General features: G+C 38.1%; 1 long non-coding RNA gene across 1 annotated transcript; it reads left to right on the plus strand.

Moving 5' to 3' along the window:
* Nucleotides 1–6,442: 6,442 nt before the first annotated feature.
* Nucleotides 6,443–21,097, plus strand: LOC129186611 (uncharacterized). Its single transcript, XR_008572259.1, has 3 exons — nt 6,443–6,633; nt 16,704–16,749; nt 19,229–21,097. It is a non-coding gene; the product is annotated as an uncharacterized LOC129186611 (long non-coding RNA).
* Nucleotides 21,098–21,323: the final 226 nt, after the last annotated feature.

Raw genomic sequence — 21,323 nt, forward strand, 5'->3', positions numbered from 1 at the left:
AATTTTAAAAATTGCACTTAATCTATGTGATTGGTAATGGTGTCGGTATCAGCCGATTTCACTCATGGATGATCAGTATCGGAATCGGCAGCATAAAACCCTGATCGGAACATCAGGGATATATCTATTATCTATATATCTATATATCTATATCTATCGATATATCTAACAATATATCTATTTATTTATTCATTTTTATTTACAGTATTTCTTGTAATCATTTGCCTTATTATTTTTTCATTTAATTAATGAATGTTTATTTTATTTTTATATTGCTATTTTTATTATATTTTTTGAACAAATTGCCAGGTGGCAAGGAGATATTCAAGTAATAATATAATATAATATATAATATAACAGCATTATATTATATTATATTATATTAAATTATATAATATAATATTATATTATATTATATTATATTATATTATATCATATTATATTATATTATATTATATTATATTATATTATATTATATTATATTATATTATATTATATTATAGTCAATGGCAGATATTACAGTATATTATATCTTATATTATATCTTGTTGCATGATCAGATAATATTAAAGTTTAGGAGATATATCATTTTAATGCAGTGTCTGTCAAAATTGAAAGAACAAGCACATTTAGCCAGAAAGTGAAGTGATTTATTGACTTCATATATTGCATGACATTATTTGCACATAAAATGTTATGGCGGGCCAGATATGATCAAATCAGACCTCATAAAAACATAAATGTGTTGTAAATCTTTCAAAAACCTTCTTAAAACACTGACAGCATTTATTTTTGTCAAATAGCAACAAACAAGTGTTTATTATTCAGGATTGCAAGTCAATCTAAGTTGACATCTTAATTAAAAATGTGATTTGTTTTTGTTTTTTGCTAAACCATAAATATGCAAATTAATGTATAACAACAATAATTCTATTTTAGCATTAAGACAAATGTTGTTTGCATTGAAGAGCGTCTACTGTGGCAGAAACAAAAAGATGACCCATAAATGGCCCCTGAGCCAAGTTTTGCTTTTTCTTTGTCTTTGTGTGTGTGTTATTTTCTGATTCCAACACACAATGTTGCCAATGGTGGCAAAGGGAAAAAGTGTGACGATGACCATAAACAGGAAACTGAACTTATGGTGTTGTAGGAAAGTAGTACATCCATCTTTGTCTTGGCTGCTCAGTACAATATGGCTAAAGAGAATGTACTCCACATAGTCAGCTGTGCGGTCCTATCACTATGTAGCATCCCATAATAATCACCTGTATCACACTCAGACTCTGCTTCAACCTCGCCGAGCATCACTTTGACTCGACAGCAGCACACACTTCATCATCATGCGTGTGTGTGTGTGTGTGTGTGTGTGTAGCCTCCAGATGGAGCATGGTGTGTGGCAGGTGTTCATGCCGCCGGTGCTAGGTGAGAAGGATAGTTCCAAACAGCTTTCAGACAAAACGCCCTGAGAGCAGCTGAGAAGATGATGCGCTGCTTTCAGGGCACTGCTGTCACTGGCTTCCTCCTAAACGTTTTAGAAAGAATCCTTGCCTTCAGAAGGTGCTGGAGGTCTTCCTCAGAGGTCCTGGTCCATGTTGTCATGCCAGCATCACACAGCTGCTGTACGTCCTTGATGTGTATGTCCTGCTCCAGCTCATCCACAATCTTCTATTGGACTGTGAGGTTCTAAATCAGGCACTTTATCAGTGGTGTCAAAAGTGCAGCCCAGGAGCCATTTGTGGCCAGAGGCTGTTTATTTATTGGCCCTCAGCATGTTCTAAAAATACAATTAAAGGGGACCTATTGTGCTTTTCCTCTTTTCTGACCTATAAATGTTGTTGCAATGTTGTATTCTTGTGTTAAACGATACCAACGCGTGAGATAATGAGGGTTGCAATTTGGAAGTGAGCCCTGAAAGCAGTTTTGGACGGCGCTGCACGCTGTGTTTTACAGAGTTTTTTTTTAACACCCAGTTGCACTGACGTCAACGCAACCCGGACTTCCTTATATACACGTTGAGCAATGGCTCCCAGGAAATGTTTGTTCGCATGTGAGTGAAAGCTAATTTTGTTTAGCTTTCCTAAAGAGGCAAGCATCAGGCAGAAGAGGTTGGAGTTGCTGATTCCCGGCCAGGAAGAAAAAAATATTCTCATCTGTCAACGGCACTTCACATGGGGCTGTTTTGTGAACATGGGCCAATACGACGCTGGATTATCCGCCAAACTGTTGATGAAGCCCGACGCCTTTCCAACTTTACTTGGTGGTGTTGAAGAGTCCGAAGAGCAAGCTGTAAAGTAGCAATTTATGAGTGTCCTAACTGTGTTTATTTTGTGTCAGTAATCGGACAAAAGCGGTTGTCTGTGTAGCATTATAGACACATACAGGGCTGTATGTTAAAAGATAAATCGCGATTTACTATCAACTCCTGTACCGGCAAAATTATAAAGTGGGGTTCGGCAGCTGTCCGGAAGTCCTAGGGAGCCCTTGGGAGTGTGACCAATCACAGCGGAGTAGGCTTAGCGCAAGGCGGAGGAGGGCCAGGAGTGAAGTAAATGACACAGACCGTTTGGGCGGGAGGCAGGAAACCCAAGGAAACACTGCAGGATGAGGCGCAGAGTCTGGAAGATCTGGAAAGCTTTCTGTGTGGGTTATTGTGTGGAGCTGCTTTATAGGAGTCCAGAACTCAATACAAACAACATTGGTGTGCCAACACCCTCCTCCTATTGGTTCCTTACACTAAGCCTGGGCGGAGTAGTGGTATAATCCTCTCCTGCTACTCCAATTCCGCCCACTCTTACTGTATTTAAGGCCTAGGCTACCAGCACTTATCAGTTCGCTGACGAAGCTCTTCGGATGACATCCGACACCTTCTTCACAGAAGTACAGATGACGTCTCAAGAAGCCTTTTCCTCGAAGAACACAATAGTAGTAAACTGCAGTAAATACAATAACAGACCCTAGCAACAGAGCACCGATAGATCACTCCAATAGAACACAAGGATGCAGAACACAATGCGCGTTTGTACACTGTTTAAAAACAAGTGAAAAAATGTGCAAAATTTCACAAATTGCACAGAATCATGAAAGAGCGAATCCGCCGAAGGTGAACCGCGATGTGGCGAGGGAACCCTGTATTTTGAAAATTAAAAAAAACAACAAAAATGGGAAAAAAGAGCAAAGTTGATGCTAATAATAGGCTTTTTCACCTATATGACAAAGTAGGGATGTAGTTTTTTTCTTGAAATATATATCACTTTTTAGCATAGCTTCATGTGTTGCTTTAGGAAATATCAAAGTAGCAAAGCTGCATCCTTTCATTTTTCACTATGTGGCCCTCGATGGATAAAGTTTGGGCACCCCTGACTTAAAGTGTCATGATTTACTAGGGCTGTTATGGTGCATGTATTCTTCATCAGATTTTTTTGGTATGGGATGTTATTTGGATTTTTTTGAGTATTTTGTTTATTCTAGTACTGCCAATCCTTTGTTTATGGCGGTTAATTGGTTCCAGACCCGACCAGTGAAATGTTCTTATTTATAAATGGGATATTTTTGTAGCTAACGCATAGGAAACCTGTTTACGACCTTCTAAATAACTTGCTTGGTGCTCGGTGGTATGCGTTGTGGTTGTCCTCACGCTGGGTTTGCACGTGAAAGCTAACACTGGAAAAATTGCCCCTTTAAAAACAAGTTTAAAAAAAATAAATGCGAGAAATTTTTGCTTGTAATAAGCAAAAAAAAATCTGCCAATGTAACAAGTCATAATGCACAGCACCGTGTTTATCTTTTTTAATAGAAAAGACATGAAAAACACAATTGAACTGAATGGGATTGAAATAGTAAAGCCCTGTTGTCTTGTGTGACAGTGGGTGTTTCCACGTGCACTATTGCTCCCATCCCTAATCTGTCAGAGTGCCATCAGTCGTGCACGCTGGAGACAAATGTGATGTGACACCTCAATGAGCAGCCGAGTACGGCGTAGGAGTGCACGCAGGATTAACGCTGCGCTCAAGATAACACCGACACTACTTGGGCCAACAACACTTTTATACCTTCCAATCCTGCACTGAGTGGGAGGCTAATATGTGTGTGTGTGCGCGTGTGTGTGTGTGTGAGTAATAAGAGGAATCCCACCAACCCAACCACATGGGTTAGACCATCAATCATCCATCATCCATCATCCATCATCCATCATCCATCATCCACCCTAAGCACCGTGCCAACATTATGAAAGTTATTTTAAATTCTGCTGGCAGTGAGTGGTGAGTAAAATTGTCTTTAATATTTCAGTGGGAGGTTTTATTCATGGCTGATGTTTTATTTTTTCTGCCGTATACATGCAAACCAACCTGCATGCTAATCCTACACTCCATGCTACCTACTCTTATATTAGCAACACTTTTATTTACACATGGCATATAAAATAGGAATAATCTGTTCCGGGGTCAAGCTGTGGCCATCATAAAAGTGTTATTAAGTGTATAGACACTGTTTGAAGTCACATTTTAACATTCTTAGATGCCGTACAAGTGTAAAAAGGAGGTAGCAACTGTAAAATAGTAAAACAAAAACAATAGAAATAATCAGTTCCAGGGTCAAACTGTGGCCATCATATGTTTTAAGTCATATTTTAAAAGTCTTAAGTGTCATATAGTACAAAAAAGAAGTGAATTAGTTTAATACTGAAATGTGGAAAACAAAACAAGATGGAAATAGAAATGATCTCTTCCAGGCCCATCATAAAATTTAATTAAGTGTACAGGCAAAGTTTGAAGTCACATTTTAACATTTTTAAGTGTTGCACAAGTGTAAAAAGTAGTGAATTAGTTGTCCTAGTAAAAAGTGAGAAACAAAACAAGCTAGAAATAAAAATAATGGTTAAACTGCTGCCTACGTAAAAGTGTGCAGTGAATGTTTGAAGTCATATTTTAAAGTTCTCAAGTGACATATAGTGTAAAAAGAAGTGAATTAGTGTTAATAGTAGGGCTGTCGAAAATAGTGCATATTTATTTCATTAAATACATTAACATTTTTAGCGTCATTAACACATGTGCATCATGTCGAGCCACATCTTTCTGTTATGACAGCAGACGGAGCCACAATAGCGCCCCCACAGACCCACACAGAGTGTGACGCTCTTTAAGTCATTCAGTACCAAAGAAGTAGTTATACGTGTATTGAAACCCGAACGCCCGACCCCGTACGTCTTTTAAGTAATGTTGCGCAAGAGGCTGGTTATGATGCAACTCCCCAACAATGTATTTGGCTTCAGAGCAATTTTAATGCCATAAAAACGGCCACTAGGTGGCAGAAGTGCGTTTGATAAGAGCTCAGCAGGGACCAGGAGAGGACTGAGAAAGACACACGACAGGAAGAGGAAGTGGTAGAGCGTGGAGGAGTGTAGCGTGCAGATTGTTAGGCATTGTATTTTTTATTGTATTTTTCAAATTTTGCTTGCACACGCACGCACGCACGCGCACACACATAGTTCAGCTCCAAATGTGAAGATTGTAAATACTCATGGTGTTATATGTGTAAATAAATTGTTATTTTGATGTTTAAAAAACCCTTTTTTGTATTGTTTTTATTGTGGTATAGTTGTTTAGATATTTGAGCAGTTACAAAAGCAAAAAAATATTTGTGCCTGCATGTCTCTTTTCATAAAAGCTGGTTTTCTCCCTTTTTTAGTTGGCAACTGATATTTTCCTGAAACTTATCTATGTTCTACTGCTGATTACTAAAGAACGGAAAAAGGTAGAAGCAATTTTTTTGTTTCTGATGAAAGATGGGAGTCTAAACTTTCTTTTGGTACATTCCATGTTTATATAGCTATAGAACACAATATGTGTGACTTGAAAGATCAGTCAAAATCATCTAAAATGGCCGGTACTGAAGGGGTTGTCTTTTGAAAAAAGGCTGGGATTGAATGAATTAATAATGTTATTCTGACCTGAACACATCAAAAGCAGTGCAATTGCAACACCATACAGCAATCCTTCGCAATACTGCCGTTTGATTATCGCTCCTTGGCGAATGAAAGCGCAAATGAATTGCTATTACATATCTGGACCAGAAGAGTGTGCTACTCATGAACCATGTTAATGTGAGCCATGGAATTAACACAGAATCATTTGTGATTTGCTGTTCAAATGAGCTAATTATAAACGTTCTCAATAGCCCATGTGTAATGGGAGAACTTTGAGAGGCGCTGGCCGAGATAAAATATTAAAGTTGTTTTATTTTGTAGTTCTAAATGTATTTAAGGTGCTTTTACTCAGCGTTTTTGTCTCTCCTATGAGGCTACGCTTTTTTCTACAGCATTTTACGTCATATGCAAATAATATGCAAATTAGACGTTACGTCACATAGCGACTTCTAGGACAGCCAACAGCTACATTTCTTACTGAAAAGTTGGCAACAGTGGCCACTAGGTGTCGGTGTTCGGTGAGACAGGCACTATAGGTTCCCTAGAGGACACATTTACTGTGACACTGCTCCAGCAGGAGCTTTATTTACATCTTACATGGCTTATTTACTTGTATTTTGTCTACTATGTTGGACAATACGAGTGTAAAGTCATGTAAAACCACAAAGAAGTACGCTGTCCAGAAAAAAAAGACAAGGAACTACTAGCATGTGAGTCTTATTTATGTCTAATTTTCTGTTATTATATCTGCTGTATTGAATTATACAAATGTAAAGATGACTATAGGAGTGTTTTTCATGACTTGGGGGCTCTACTATAGGTCGACTAGTGGTCGGATCTGGAATCAATTAACCGCCATAAACGAGGGATGACTACCGCCAACTCACAAGCACATCTCGAGCAGCTAGTCCTGCAAACGACACTTCCTTAATGTCACGAGACAACAGCGAGATGCATTCAGGCACATTACGAACATTATAATACCTTTGTTACTGTGTTTATATGGTGTCTAAATAAACAGAAATACAGAGAAAAACAACTCACTTTGTAAATCTTAATGCAGAAATACAGTTTGCTGCTTTTAAGTGTGCTCGAAAATCCCAGAAAATACATCTACACGTAAAACATGTGAATTCAACTTGATTTACATCGTGTCTTTGAACGCAACCCGTTGTGACCATAATAACTCTGTTAAAGCGTGGTTCAAATGTTGTGCGGCTATTAAAGAGCCTATAGCGTAAGGCATTTTCAGACGTGTGGTATCTTTTAGCTTGATTTAAATTTACAGTTGATTCCGAGCTGTTATCACATACAAATATACACTGTTCAAAAATTAAAGGGAACACATCCTAGATCTGAATGAAATATTCTTTTTAAATACTTTGTTCTTTACATATCGTAATGTGCTGACAACAAAATCACACAAAAATGATTAATGCAAATCCAATTTTTCATTATTATTGTTATTATGATTATTATTACTGGGGGTGTCTTCCTGTCCACCTGTTGTCTGCCATTTATCTTTGTCTTCATAAAATACAGCAAAAATTGGCATATTTCAGACATAGTGGAAAATGGTAATCATGATTAATTAATTTGAAAACTGTGATTAATTTGATTACATTTTTTTTTATCATTTGACAGCCGCAGTTAACAGTGAAGTGTGCCAAACTGTGGCCATCACAAAAGCTGTATTAAGTATACAGGCAATGTTTTTAGTCACAGTTTAAGTGTTATACAAGTGTAAAAAGAAGCTAACCACTGTAAAATAGTAAAACATAAAAATGGAAAGTCACATGTTAACATTGTTAAGAATCATACGAGTGTAAAAAAAGTGAAGTGAAGTCTAATTAGTATAAACCATTAATGTTCTTTTCACACAGCTTGTTGACACTGATAAGTGATGCAAAAAAAAAACAACACAAAAAGCTTTGCTTGATGCTCGTGGAAATGAGGTGTAGTGAGGTGACGCATGATGAGGATTTTGAACAACTTTTGAGGCACATTGGTGTTCAACATTGGTGTGACGTTTGTGATGATGTTGACTGTCATGGACGTCCAACCTGCAGAAGGCATCTCATGGACTGAGTGACATGTTGCAGTGTGTAGGAGGACGAGCTGGACGCGCATCACTTCTTTGACGTTGGCAGACACTTTGTGAGAAAATGTGCGTGAGAAGCGCCACACGGCCACCTGAGATTTGGATACGTAGAGTGAGTGTAGCTGGGCGCTTCATTAGTCCTGCTTAATAAGGTGTAAAGGATTTTCATTAGAGTTGGCGAGCCAGCCAGCTGGCTGACGACCGGCAGGGAGGTCAGCGAGGATGAGGAGGAAATATTACGATACACTGTCAAAAAAAAAAGAAGAAAAAGTAAAAGTACTTCAGCTACACCAGCGGTGTCCAAACGTTTTTCCAACGAGGGCCACATTGTGAAAAATGAAAGCATGCAACTTTGCCCCTTTGATACTTTGTAAAGAAACACATGTACAAAGTCGATATGCTAAGAAGTTATATACACTCCTGATCAAAATCTTAAGACCGGTTGAAAAATTGCTAGAATTTACATTTTGCACATTTGGATCTTAATGAGGTTTTAAGTAGAGCTACAATATGCAAAAACAAGAAGGGGGAGTGAGACAAAAAACATTTGGAACTTGTAACTTAAACAAAAAAAAACAAAAAAACTGAAATAGGTTGTTTATCACCTGATCAAAAGTTTAAGACTACAGGCTGTAAAAGCCCAAATTTGCTAAAAATGTTCATTTTCTGTCAGGCATTCACACTGTCATGCCCTCCTGATGGCTAAAGCTAAGAAGCTTTCTCTTTTTGAACGTGGTGGGATTGTGGAGCTGCATAAGCAAGGCCTCTCTCAGCGTGCCATTGCAGCTGAGGTTGGGCGCAGTAAGACAGTCATTCTACATTTTTTGAAAGATCCTGAGCATTTTGGAACAAAAAAGTCAAGTGGTAGACCCAAAAAAACACACCTGCGTTGAGCCGGAGAATCCATCAAGACGCAGGGCGGTCTTCGACCCACATTAAGGCCCTTACTGGTGCCGACTGCAGCGCAATAACCATCAGACGGCATCTGCAGGAAAAGTGTTTAAAAACCAAAAAAGGAATTCAAAGACCTCGTCTCCTTCAAGGCCACAAAACTGCCCGTTTAGACTTTGCCAGGGAGCATCAAACATGGGACATTGAAAGGTGGAATAAAAGTTTTATTCTCTGATGAGAAAAAATGTAAGCTTGACGGTCCAGATGGCTTCCAACGTTACTGGCATGACAAGGAGATCCCACCTGAGATGTTTTCTACCCGGCACAGTGGAGGGGGGGTCCATCATGGCCTGGGGTACTTTTTCATTCAGTGGAACACTGGAGCTTCAGGTGGTGCAGGGTTGTCAAACGAATGCAGATGTTGCAGCGGGCATCCCTCATGACTGAGGGCCCTCGTCTGTGTGGTAACAGCTGGTTTTTCAACAGGACAACGCTGCAATTCACAATGCTCGCTTGACCAAGGACTTCTTCAGGGAGAATAATCACTCTTTTGAACCATCCTGATTTAAATCCCATAGAGAACATTTGGGGATGGATGGCAAGGGAAGTTTATAAAAATGGCCATCAGTTCCAGACAGTTGATGCCCTTGGTGAAGCCATCTTCACCACTTGGAGCAATGTTCCCACTAGCCTCCTGGAAACACTCGCATCAAGCATGCCCAAAGCAATCTTTGAAGTGATTAACAAGAACAGTGGAGCTACTCATTACTGAGTCCTACTGAGAACATTTTTTGTTGTGGTTTGGAGAGTTTTTTGTTATTTTTTGAGCAGTCATGGTCTTAAACTTTTGATCATCTGATAAACAGCCTATTTCAGTTTAATTGTTGTTTTCAATAAATTACTTTTTCAAAATTCTTTTCGTCTCACTCCCCCTTCTTGTTTTTGCATATTGTAGCTCTACTTAAAACCTCATTAAGATCCAAATGTGCAAAATGCTAATTTTAGCAATTTTTCAACTGGTCTTAAGATTTTGATCAGGAGTGTATTAGAACATTTTAAAAAATAACATGTTTTTTCTTTGTCTCCTATTTCAACTTTGTTCTTTTAGATTATCTTAATTACGACTTCATTCGGGTGGTCGAGTGGTTAGCACGTTGGCCAATACAAGAACAGCCTGGGATCGGGAAGACTTGGGTTCGATTCTCCCCTGAGCATTTCTGTGTGGAGTTTGCATGTTCTCCCCGTGTGTGTGTGGGTTTTCTCCGGGCACTCCGGCTTCCTCCCACGTTCCCAAAAACATGCAGGTGAGGTTAATTGGCGACTCTAAATTGTCCATAGGTATGAATGTGAGCGTGAATGTTTGTTTGTCTATGTGTGCCCTGCGATTGACTGGCGATCAGTCCAGGGTGTACCCCGCCTGTCGCCCGAAGTCAGCTGGGATAGGCTCCAGCATGCCCCCGCGACCCTAATGAGGATGAAGCGGTATAGAAAATGGATGGATGGATGACTTCATTCCCATGATATTTTGACTTTATTCCATAACATTCTAACTTTTTCCGCAACCTAATTTTCCAAAAATTACAAATGTATCTGTTGTTTTGTTTGTTTTGTGTAATATTTTGACCTTAAAAAATAGATATTTTTCATTAATATTTCAACTCTATGCTGAGAAATTACAGAGTTTATTCTTTTAAAATTGCAATTTTTTTTCTCGTTAGAACACAACTTTTTGCTCTTCATATTTTGACTTTATTGTCATAAAATCACAGTTGTTTTTTTTTCCATTTCTGCTGTTGTTTTAAAAAAAAAAAAAAACATTATTTCTTTTTCCGCAACCAATTTTCCAAAAATTGCAAGTTTATTCACTGTTTTGTTTGTTTCTCATAATATTAAAACTTAAAAAAAAAGAATCTTTTTTTTAATATTTCAACTTTATGCTACTAAACTGATATCATATATATCATTTTGTATTTATATCATATTGTTTTTCCTCATAATATTACAGTGTTATTCTCTTAAAATTATGACTTTGTCTCGTTAGATTAAAACTTTTTTCTCTTCATATTTGGACTTTATTCTTGTAAAATTACTGCAGATTTTCTTTTCTTGTTAAATGATATTTTTAGAATGTGCCATGGGCCATTTCAAACAGCAGCTGCAGGCCCCAAATGTCCCCTGGGCCACACTTTGGACACCCCTGGACTAGATGAAGTCATCAGCATCAAGCAAGGCGATCAGTTGCTTGATCCACTCTTTGCTCTGCATTAAATGCAAAAGGTAACAAGAGTCCTATTAGCTGGAAGCTAAGGTTGAACATGTTTGAGTGGCGAAGAGCCATTTGCGCAATCTGCAGCGTGCGCTCTGACAAGAAGGAGGCAGTCGATGCCATGAGTTGAAGCTTTGTTTGGTGAAAGCAGACTCATCCTCCTTCTGGCCATTCTACGTCTACATCTCCGTCCTTTTAATGACCTCTTTCATTTTTAATGAAGCTTTCACCTCCACTGCTTCTTCTTCACTCTTTTTGTCTCCGAGAGGAGACGAAGAGGAGGAGGCGGGACAAGGCTGCAGGGTCTCTACAGCGGTCTTTCCTAGCCATCGCTGAGCCAAGACACACATGAGAACACATATGAGTACACCACCAAGCCATGACTTATGCTGATTGTCGGATACACACCTTCATGACGTACCTTCTGCCATCTAGTGGAAGGGAATTGAATTGGCAGGGGATGTTCCTTTATTTTTCCCAGGTTAGGAAAAAGCGAGCAATGCTGCCCCGTACCAAAGGGTTACTATTGTGTGGACAGAAGGCACATGTCTCCAGGCAAATTGTCTAAAAGGTCTCCATGGTCTCATTTACATAGACGACTACAATGACACGCTCCCGGCACAGATTCAGGGGTCCTCCAGGCGATGTGACAGTGATCCATCACCATGGCGATGGCCTGTCCCCCACAGTCCTCAAACACACACTGACGCTCACAGGCTCCTTTTTACACGGGCCGGATGTGGTCGCCCAAAGACGCTCTTGCTAGCCTTCCTCCATGATTCAAGGCGAGGACGTCCCGTAGAGAAGCGAAGGGGTGCAGGACAGGGTCACAGGAAATGGATGCCCTCATTAGAGGAGCCAACCAAGAAATCAGCTTTGGTTTGACGACGTCTTGGCTGCCGGTGGAAAGACAGGAAGAACTGCTGGATAATTAGTGTTGGCTTGGAGGGACAAGCATTGGACTCATGTATGCTGCATCATACAATAACAGGCATATTGATCAACAAACACTGTCAATCAAAAATGAACATTAGCTCATTAGGCCATATCAACACCAGGGCGATGTTTATGGTTTATTTACATTATGTAATCATTATTTATTTATATTTATTCACTTTTATTTACATGTTTTCCCCCTTCATCTTTGCATGAGGCAGGGGTGTCCAAACATTTTCCTTCAAGGGCCACATAGTGAAAAATGAAAGGATGCAACTTTGCCTCTTTGATATTTTGTAAAACAGCACATGTACTGTAGATATGCTAAGACATTATATATATTACAAGAAAAAAAATGGTGAAAAAGTTGAAAAAGCCTATTATTAGGCTCTTATTACTATCAACTATACGCTTTGCTCTTTTATTCCTATTTTTGCTGTTGTTTTTTTTTACATTTTCCATATATTTTAACTTTCTTGTTAAATAATCTTAGCACATTTTCCTTTCGTAATATTTTGACTTTATTCCCATAATATAACTTTTTCTCCAACCTAATTTTCCAAAAATGGCAACTTTATTTTGTTTTGTTGTTTCTCATAATATTACAACTTAAGATATACATGTTTAAATTTAATATTTAACATTTAATATTAATAATATTAAATATTCATATTAATTTAATATTTCAATGTTATGTTACTAAAATGACATTATTTTTTTTCTAATAATATTACAAGTTTGTTTTCAAAAAATAGCAACTTCTTTCTTGTTAGAGTACAATTGTTTTCTCTTATATTTACTGTTTTTTTTATTTTCCAACAATTTCAATTTTCTTCTCTGACTTTATTCCAATATCCTAAATTTTTCCGCAACTTAATTTTCCAAAAATTACAACTTTATTTTGTTTGATTGGTTTTCATAATATTACAGCTGTAAAAAAAAAATAATGTCTTTCTTGAATATTTCACATTTATTTTACTAAACTCTCATTATTGTTATTCTCATAAAATTACCACTTTTTCTCATTAGACTACAGCCTTTTTCTCTGAATATTTTCCTTTTTTTAATTCTTCTAAAATGACAGCTGATTTTCCATTTTTGCTGTTCTTTTTAAGTTTTGTAGTTAAATCCCCTGTCGCACAGTAATCCCTCGCCACTTTGTTCATAGAATTATGCGACTTAAAAAAATATATTCATTAATACATCTGTTTTGTGGTTTTATTTGTAAAAAAATATGCATATTCATATGCATATTAAATTAAGCATTTTCAAGAATAAAAATACAGTAAAATACAAATATAAAGCATTCAGAAGACACATTGTGATGATATGTAGTATTCTACACTGGTAGTATTCTACACAGGAAGTAAAAAAGAAATAACTATCTCCCAATGCTAACAGGTTTGAGTCTATATTATGTCTTATTTTCTCTTACTATGTCTAGTATATTGGGTAATAGGAGTGTAAAGGTGACTATAGGGATGTTATTTCATGTTAGAGGGCTGTAATAATTGAAAAAAGTATATCTAGACGGTGGCAAACAGGTTTCCTATGCCAAAATAAACCAAAATGTTCCATTTATAAATAAGGAATCTTACTTTACGGAAATTCACTTATCACGGTCGGGTAGGAACCGATTAACCGGCATAATCAAGGGATCACTTTTGTAGGAAACGCCATGGTGTTCTGCAGACATTGCTCACATAGTGTGCAATTAATATTAATTATTACATAAATTATAGATTTTAAAAAATGTATTTGTATTTTGTTTAGCATGTAGATTAGACAACGGTAAAATCAATGTAAATTGTAGATGAAGGGGGCATCATGTAAAGTCTCACTTCGGGCTCCACTTTGAGTCGGGCCGGCTCTGCTCATGAGGCTGTGTACCTAATGCAGTGGCCTGTGAGAGCATGCACACTCATGAAATCATGTTACTCCACAAATATGGATACCCACAACAAATGTGTGTTCATTGTATTATGATCATGTCGACATATTGCTTTGCCGTGGCCTCTAAATGTGTTTCAAATGCAAATCAACTTACAAATGATGTCTGACTGTCGTGAGGAGACGCAACGTGCAAGCAGAGTCCCATTTCCTCATGCATTATGCATTCATTTAGGATTTAAAGTGATATGAAAGTGTGACTTTAGGCTGGCGCTCGCCGTAGATCTCCCCTCCCTCCCACGTGCACGCTCATGCATAATGCATGACAGCAAGTGCTGTCAGCGCCTCCTTTGTATTTCTTTACTCCACCTGAGCAGTCAACGTTTAATGATCCTGGTAAACACGCAACAACAGCAGAGCGCTAAAAAAATAGCTGGGGTCAAGGGCCAGACCAGTACAGCGTGTCAACACTTAACTGTCACATGACAGTGGTGCGCGTTTTAAACACATGCTGTGTCTCAAATGGAATACTCGCGTCAGTGCACTTCAATAAGTATACTGTGTACACTGTGTACTTAGTATGTCGGCTGGCCCATTAGGCAATGCAACCCTAACGCTACCCCAGAATTATAATTTATTACTATTACAGTCTTCCCTCATTTATCGCGGGGGATAGGTTCCCAAAATAGCAATAAGTGAAATCCGCCAATGTTTTAAGGCTGTAAAACCCGTCACCATACATTTCATACACTTTTCTCATACAGGCAATAACGTTTTCACACATTTTAAACACTCTGAAAGTTCAAATTTCGTTTGAATTGTAATGATAAATCTACTAGATGGGACACAATAAGTTACTACGTGACTCACCATATTCACTGCTCTGACCCTGCTTCGTCCTGGCGCTGTTCGGCTTTAGCGTTTTTGTACCAAAGATTCATTTAGTCGGTTTAGCTTCTTCTTCTTCTTCGATTGTTTATTGGCGGTTAGCAAGCAGCTCATGCAGTTTGCAGTTTGCTAGCGACGACACGAAGGAGATAGATTGACAACGATCTCCAGCCAACCAGGACAGGGAACACAACGGGCGTGCTCTCCCTTAGGCAATAAGGACTTTGAGGCTCTATATTTGGCCGGCTATTGTCTGCTGTGGGCTCCTAATTGCTGTACAGGCACTTAAACACACACACAGGTGGAGCTGCACACATCTTCAACATGAGAATACAACACCCTCTACTGGTAGCAGTAGTAAATACAATAACAGACAATACAACAGAGCACCGATAGATCGTTCTAATACACCACAAGGATGCAGAATTTAATGTGTGTTTATATGCTGAAAAAAATAATAAAAAATTGCACTTTAAAAATCGCAAAACAGCAAATCCGTGAAAGGTGAACCGCGACATAGCGAGGGAACACTGTATGATTTATTCCCTTATTGACAGGATTTTTATTTTTTGGTAAGGTGTGGTGTAATATTTAAGATTGTTTTGTTATGTTCACACTGCAAAAACAGCCATACTTGAAAGAATCCAAAATTATATATATTATAATTATATATGCAATAATATTAAATAAATTATTATTATAATATTAAAATGAGGCAACTTTTCTCATTTCAAGCAAGAAATTCCGCCAATGGCGTAAGCAAAATTTGCTTGTCTTGAATTCTGATAACTAGAATATTTTTCTTGTGACTTTTAAGAATATAATGAATGGGTTGTGGGTTCCGCAGGGAGATGTGCCGACAGGGATTTGAACCCTGATTGTGGGGCCAACATACTAACCACTCACCCATCGTGCAGCTAACATCTCTTTGTGTCGGCATGTTAGTTAAGTTGGTTACTTCTTCACCAGCCTGAGCTTTTCAAAATACATAAAGCAAATTATATGATGTAACTTTTTTTATTTACAAAGACAAAAGTGTGATTGTATCTAAAATTCACTTTATTTAGGAAAACTTCTTGTCATAAACACTATGAGAATTAATTTTCGGCTTGATTTGCATGTAAATTCAGTAGTTTTTAGATTTATAAACTAGGTAAAAAGAGAGTAATATTTTCTTCTATCAAGTTGAATACTTTTACACATTTACACAGATTTCATGGCTAGATTTAATATAATAAATCTTGGTACGCTTTATTAAATTTGCTGTGCAGCCTTCACATTGGTCCCAAATCAGCACATCTTTAAGAAATGGTTGCTTAAAATGGGACTTTTTTTTTACTTTCTTGAAATTTAGATTTTGCAGGGTAGATATATTTTCTGTGTGTGAGTTCATTCTTAAATGTAGAAAGTAGAAACCAGTTTTATTCTTCATTTAAGGCAAATATATGTTAATCCGTTGTTGAAGAACAATCAAAAAAAGGTTTTTAGCTTGTCATTAGAAAAAATAACTCATTTCTGGCTAATAATATCTTCATAAGAATTGGTTAGCTATACTTTCTTAATATAAGATTACTTTTCTAAACTGACTTTTAGGGGAAAAAAAAAGAAATGGTTGCCTCAAATGGGACTTTTTTACTTCCTTGAAATTTACAGTAGTTTTTGCAGTGCAGTATTTGTAATTTAGGTGCAATTTTGTGTCCCATATTTCTTACTGTTGTTGTGCACTAACTGGAATCGACAATCTCAATATTCACTTGCTTATTCTTCTTCTCTTCTTTTTAATGGTGACTTGCAACCACTCGATTTAGCCCCTCCCCTTCCGCTACGTAGCCAAGACGCCGACTACTGAGGGTGGTAAGTGTCCATCACTACACTTGAGTGCAACATTCCGGTGCTCATGAGGTCTCCTCCTCCTTCCTCATCTTCCTCTTCCCATTTCCGTCTTCCTGCTGTTCCTCCTCTCACAATCTCATTGTCTCTCGTCTGCAGCCGACCGATTCCCAAGCTTCCACATTCTTCTCATCTGCTCCTCTTCCTCTTCGTGACCCTTCTCCCCCTCCAATTTTCTCGTCAGGCTTTGTCGCCTCCTTCCATTCTGATCTAATCTTCTCCCAAACTCACCCCACACCCATCCCCTCCTCTTCTCCTCTCCTCTCTTTGCTCCTTGTCTGAATACTTCTCTCAGTACACTTCAATAATTATACTGTGTATGCTCTGTACTTAGTTCCGGAGTGCACACATTTTGACAGTGTAGTGCTGTCCCAAATCTATTACTGCCACGCACTTACTAGAAATGACGATCAGTGGTGTGTGTGTGTGTGTGTGTGTGTGTGTGTGTGTGTGTGTGTGTGTGTGTGGAGGGGGTGGGGGGGGTGGGGTTAATCATAAAAAAAAAAGTTTTTTGACACGCAGCTTATTAAACACATTTCAAGTACAAAATGTATAGCTATACTCGCCACTAATCAATGATAATGTAAGATGATCCATGAAGACATGACATGGGAGGCACTGTGTAGAAGTTACAGCAACTATGATGCCTTCAAGGACCGTCAAACAAAGAGTGCTTGAAGAAAAAACATGATCAATAGAGCATATAAGACATGTAAAAATTGCGGGCTTTTTAAACAGTGTTTCGTGGATATATACAGTATATGCTGTATGATTACCCACATACAGGGCATGAAATGTGTTTTCTGCAAAAAATCTGCAAATTTGCAGGACTGTGGAGGTTGACTTGCAAATGTGTTCTGTATTTATCCATTTTTTTCTGCATCATTTTATGTTTCATTAAAAATAGACAATCGTTTCCTGTTCTCACACCTTCACTCCAAACATTTTTCCTCCTTTGTGTTCAAGACAGGCGTGCCCAAACCTTTTTAAAGGATATTTTTAGAGTGTGCAGGGGGCCAATAAAAAAAAAAAAAAAAAAACAGCTGTGGACCGCCAATAGCCACTGGGCCGCACTTTGGACACTCCTGTTTTAGGACAAGAAGTGTGAAGCCTTTGAGATCCATTTTTTGGGGGGTATTTGGAAAATTTGGGTGGTTCACAATCAAGTCATAATCATGAGATAAAAAGTCGAAATCATGAGATAAAAAAAGTCATAATTATGGCATAAGAAAGTCATACTTGCAAGATAAAAAAGTTGAAGTCACGAGATATAAGTGATAACTTTAGGGCCGCACGGTGGTCTAGTGGTTAGCATGTTGGTCACAGTCAGGAGATCGGGAAGACCTGGGTTCGAATCTCCGTTGGGCATTTCTGTGTGGAGTTTGCATGTTCTCCCCGTGCGTGCGTGGGTTTTCTCCGGGTTCCCCGGTTTCCTCCCACATTCCAAAAACATGCATGTTAGGTTCATTGGCGACTCTAAATTGTCCATAGGTATGAATGTGAGTGTGAATGGTTGTTTGTCTATATGTGCCCTGCCATTGGCTGGCGACCAGTCCAGGGTGTACCCCGTCTGTCTACCAAAGTCAGTCAGCTGGGATAGGCTCCAGCATACCCCCGCGACCCTAATGAGAAAAATTGGATGGATGGAAGTTATAATTACGAGATAGGAAAGTAAAAGCTGAAATTGTGAGATAAAAAGTCAGAATTATGAGATACAAACTCTACATGCGCTGAGTGACCTGCGGCAGTCAAAGAGGCGGCACATGCGCATTTTGTGTCTCATAATTTTTACTTTTTATTTCAAATTATGACTCTGCTATCCCCCATCTTTATGACTTTTCATCTCCTAATTTCAACCTTTTGTCTCATTCTTTAGACTTTTTATCAAAAAATGTTGACTTTTTATCTCATAGTTATGACTCTCCTATCCCATAATTATGACTTTTCTTCTCCTAATTTCGACCTTTTATCTTATAATTATGACTTTTTTTCTCAAAATTTGGACTTTTTATCTCATAATTTCAACTTTTGATCTCATAATTATGACTTCACATTGTGATATTTTTCAGTGGCGGAAATGGGTTTTAAAATTATGACTTTATTTTGAAAGATTACCACTTGTTTTTCTTAATATTATAACTTTATTCTCCTAATACAGTATTTAGACTATTCTCATAAAATTACTGTTCTTTTCTTTTATTTTTGCTGTTGTTTTATTGGTTTTCTTTTTTAAATTATATTTTTGTAATGTGCAGCGGGCCAAATCAAATTAAAAAAAGCCTTTGAGAGCCGTTGTTTTTGGGGTATTTGGAAAAGTTGGGTGGTTCACAGATAAATGCCTACCACTCTGCAACAATGTGGCACACACACACACACACACACATTAGGGGCTAGGAAGATGATAAATAGTGAGTGTGTTTCTGAGTTGAATGTTTTCTATTAGCGAGAAAGGATGAAGAAGCGTCACAGGAGAAGGTGTTTATCTGTCTCCAAGCATGCCGCTTCTCCAAAACACTTCCTGGGATTACCTGCCGCCTCCCGGGATGGAGCAAATCTCTGCGGAGGCAAGCACAGAAAATTGGGATGGCGAGAGCTGGGCGTGAGGGATGAAGATGAGGAGAAGCAGGAAGAGAGCGGCTGATGAGGTGATGAGGAGAGGAGAGCTGCCAAGTGAACACTGACCACGTTTGCATGCACAGTGTTCCCATTCATATTCCCTTTAAGACCAGACGTGTTTGCATTCACAAGCAATAAGAATACAGCTGAATTCCTTCCAGAAGGTCAGACTCTCATAAGAAATCATTTAAATCCAACTCATCCGTTCCATAGAGCCAAAAATGTGAACACAAAACAAATTTCCTAGTTTTACAATTATAGTTTCACATGCAGTAAACAATTCCAAATGCGTATAAATACATATGAATGATGAATGAAAGCGATAAACGAACATTTAAAGTTACTTTTACCTTCACTAAAGACGTGATTCTTGATGTGTGTCCGCCAAAGACAAAACACGGACACCATCTTCCTGTTTTGCCACAAGTTATTTCTTGAATTTAACAGTGTTTCTCACCACAATAAGCCAAAATGGAGCTAAAGAAAGTTTCAAGTGCCAGCATTTTGATCAAGAAGTTGAAAAACACTACTGAAATGAATTGAATTGAATAACTAACTCATGACAAAACAGGAAGGTGCTTTTCGTGTTGTGTCTCGCTGCCACATCCTGTCTTTGGGAACACTCACATCAAGAATCTTCAGTGGAGGTAAAAGGAAGCTAAAATGTTCATTTATCCCTTTCATTCATCATTGATATGCATTTAGAAATGTTTTATGCACGTAAAACTTCCGCAGCTAGCTAGCTTCTTTGTTTTTGTGATTAAAAAAATACATTAAGAACACAGTTGGACTAACGCAGTGTATTAATAACACGACAAAACGTGTGCTGTATTGTAGTAAATGTACCTAAACTAAACTCACATTTTGGTGAAAATTTTCAACTTTAACTGACAAACATGCTAACCGTAGTTCTGCTGTATTCCCGCTTACGTGTGAAACAGCATATTTCCAACACTTGTTTTTATTTTTCTGTCTAAAAGCTGGACCCTGAAGTCAAAATGCTTCCCTTTTGTTGCTGATCAAATCCATCATTTCTACTGTATGGCATGCACTCCAATGGGTCATTCGCGAACGATTCAGCTCTTAGAGTCGTCTCCTTTGAAGTGAACGGATGCTGCTTTGTATTTTACTTTTGCACATCCTAATTCATATCTTGTTGATGTTGTTGTTGCTCCACATTTAGACATTTATAAACAATACACACAATCTGGGATTGGACAGTTTGGAATCCTCTCACATTTCAAACGAATCCAACGCCGTATTCAGGACACGTTGGCTGTTCATCAGGACTTTTCAAAATATTTCAACATTTACTGTAATTTCGTATTTTCTGTGGTAATTTTTCCATTGAAAATGAATGTGCAATTTATTTGTAGCCTCCTACTTTCGGAAAATCGTTTTACATTTTACATTACTGTAAAATTTCGGTTATTTGACAGACTGACATGGCTGAGGAGGTGGCGTAGCTGGTTCGATACTCAATCCTGCTGTAATCATTCAATGTATTTATACATTTTAACATTCAGTCTGCATTTTTACTTTCCAATATTCCAAATTCAGCTCATTCAGGACATGTAGGCTGTCTATCAGGACCTTTCTAAAAATCCCCCGATTTTCCATGATTCCATATCTTCTGTGACATTTTCCCCATTTGAAATGAACAGACAACTTCAATGTCTCCCCCTACTGGTGGCCATTCATCTAACATTTAACATTGCTTTCAACATTCTGCTTAGTCTGCACACGGCTCCGGTTGCAGTGGTCATCTCCGTTCCTGATGGTTGCTGGCTCCATCCTCAGTTTGTGAATAGATTTCAACACATCTCTCGGATATGTCGACATTTCAGTTCAGCTTCAGCATTCACAAGCAATTTCTACTGAAATTGCTTCATCTACTTGAGATAAGTGTTTGTTTTTGTGTT

Source organism: Dunckerocampus dactyliophorus, chromosome 8, assembly GCF_027744805.1.
Source record: "Dunckerocampus dactyliophorus isolate RoL2022-P2 chromosome 8, RoL_Ddac_1.1, whole genome shotgun sequence".
Lineage (NCBI taxonomy): Eukaryota > Metazoa > Chordata > Actinopteri > Syngnathiformes > Syngnathidae > Dunckerocampus > Dunckerocampus dactyliophorus.